We start from the raw sequence: 2,421 nt of genomic DNA, 5'->3' as shown, positions 1-2,421 counted from the left end.
ATTTTCCTTCAATTGGTGGAAAATGCGTTCATGAGAAAAATATTTTTCAAAACATTTAAGCCAATCAAACATGAGAAAATTGAAAAATATTTTTCGAAAAATATTTTCCTTTCGTACCAAACACACCTTGAGTCTCATTATAAAAAATTTTGTAAATCATTTAAATATCTTTTGGTCAACATGTGATAACACCATTTCTTTTTTCAATTCTTTTATGCTTGCTGAGCATGTAACAAAAATAAAAATTACCATTGAATCTACTTTCCTGTATTATTGAAGATGCGTCACTGAATGCTCTTTAATGTACTAATGAAGCTCCATACTGCTTCTGATTTGAAAGCTCTTTTTTTGGGGGGGAAAGGTCAAATTTGTACCTCTACTTTGGTAAATTGTTCACGTTTATACCTCGTTCTACTTTTTATCTAAATATGTCCCTACCGTTAACAAAGTAGATAAAATCATCCCTAACCCTAACAGATCTCCAACGTGACAATGAGACCCCTTAATTAATCTGCCAACTAGACAAAATATCAACCCAAATTTTAAAAGACCCATGCCCATTTCTTTGACCCAACTATCCAACCACCTTATGGGTCCCATCTCTCTCTCTTGATTGAAGTATTCAACTACAACTTTTCTTCTACCTCGTTTCTTCTTTTCCAGTTCTTGTTCTTCCTTCTTTTTTCTTTTTTATTTATGGCTGGGAAATCATGGTTCAAGATAAGGTAACCAACTGAAAATTTTATCAAAAAGAAAATATTGTGAGCAGAAAACTTAAAATCAATTTGAAAAATTTAGAAGATTCCATAATAAAATGAAAACTAAATACACATTGAATAACATTTCATCGGTCGAAAAAAAAGGATTTCCATGACAAAAAATGAAACAGACAAATCTTGTTTCTTTTTCTTCTCCCTTCTTTCATGTCCTGATAATCATTTATTTCTACAGGACAAAGAAATAGAACATGGAAAGAGATAACTCGGAGATGGATCCCTCTTTCTAACCTTCCCCCTCCAAATATTTGTGGGACTCCTCAACCATACTAATCTAGTCAGGCATCAATCAGTAACAACCACAAATAAAATCCAAAATATGTAGAAAAATTAGCTTATGTGTGCACATTAAACCATTTGAGTCCCTGGAACATAAAAGAAAAAGAAGAGAGCTCTCGTACTCATGATTTGATGGAAGAGAAGGAGAGCGGTCGATGGCGGCGACTGCGGCAGCTTAGCCGTGGAGGAACGAAGAGGAGTGAGCAATCGTCAGGCAGCGAGTCTTGCAATTTCTCCGACGGCACTGATTCGACGACCTCTTCATTGTCATCGTCTATTTGTTTCCAGATTTTGACCCATTCATTTGTGATAGTTGGGTCGGACATGGGTCTTTTAACTTGGGTTGATATTTGTCCAGTTGGCAAATTAATTGAAGGGTTCATTGCCACGTTGGAGATAGGGTTAGGGACGATTTTATCTACTTTGCTAACAGTAGGGACATATTTAAGACGGAAAGTAAAACGAGGTATAAACGTGAACAATTTACCAAAGTAGAGGTACAAATCTGGCCTTTTTCCCCTTTTTTTGGGTCCCCGAACCCTTATGCATAATGTTTTTTTTAAAAACGTTGTGTTAGAACCCGTGCGATGTGCGGATAATTTGACAGAATATTAATCTTTTAAAATTATGATTTAATATATCATATCCACACATCTGCGCTCCTGCCCAGCTCTCCCAGAACCGCTTCTGCGACCCTTTTGGTCGCTTTTACGACCCTCTTGGTCGCTTCTGCGGCTCCGCACCGGCGACCAAAACCTCGTAGGTGCGGTTACACCAGATGTCAGCTGCTTCAGCATTTCACCCTAGTCCAAACTCGAATCGTTTTCAATACAATTCGCACCCGAGGCCCCAAGGACCCCATCCAAACATACCAACACATCCCAAAGTACAATACAAACTTAGTCCAAGCCTTAAACCACGTCAAACAACATCAAAATCATGAATCGCACCTCGAATCAAACTTATAAATTTTCAAAATCTATATCATGTGCCGAAACGTAACAAATCAATCCGGAATGATTTTAAATTTTACACACGAGTCGTAAATGACATAACAAAACCGTTCCAAGGCTCGGAACCCTAAACAGACATTGATAACATCAAAATCCACTTCAAACCAAACTTATGAAATTCTTAAATCTTTAAAATACCAACCTTCCATAATAAGCGTCGAAATGTTCCCGGATGATCCAATACTCAACTCGAACGTACGCTCAAGTCCAAAATCATCATACAAACCTATTGGAACCTTCAAACTCCGATTCCGAGGTCTTTTACTCAAAAGTCAAATCTTAGCCAATTCTTCCAACTTAAGGCTTCCGAAATTAGAATTTTCTTTCCAAATCAACTCTGAACTTCCCGAAAT

The 2,421-nt window shown here is 37.2% G+C and overlaps 1 long non-coding RNA gene across 1 annotated transcript; it reads right to left on the bottom strand.

Annotated features, from left to right (window-relative positions):
- Window positions 1-230: 230 nt before the first annotated feature.
- Window positions 231-1,559, bottom strand: LOC104107497 (uncharacterized). The gene is made up of 2 exons (XR_688811.4): window positions 1,178-1,559; window positions 231-733 (listed from the first exon to the last, which is right to left on the bottom strand). It is a non-coding gene; the product is annotated as an uncharacterized lncRNA (long non-coding RNA).
- Window positions 1,560-2,421: the final 862 nt, after the last annotated feature.

The sequence above is a fragment of the Nicotiana tomentosiformis genome, chromosome 11 (assembly GCF_000390325.3).
Source record: "Nicotiana tomentosiformis chromosome 11, ASM39032v3, whole genome shotgun sequence".
In the NCBI taxonomy this organism is placed as follows: Eukaryota; Viridiplantae; Streptophyta; class Magnoliopsida; order Solanales; family Solanaceae; genus Nicotiana; species Nicotiana tomentosiformis.
The sequence above is the reverse complement of the archived record's forward strand: the minus strand, read 5'-3'. Positions and strand labels throughout refer to the sequence as shown.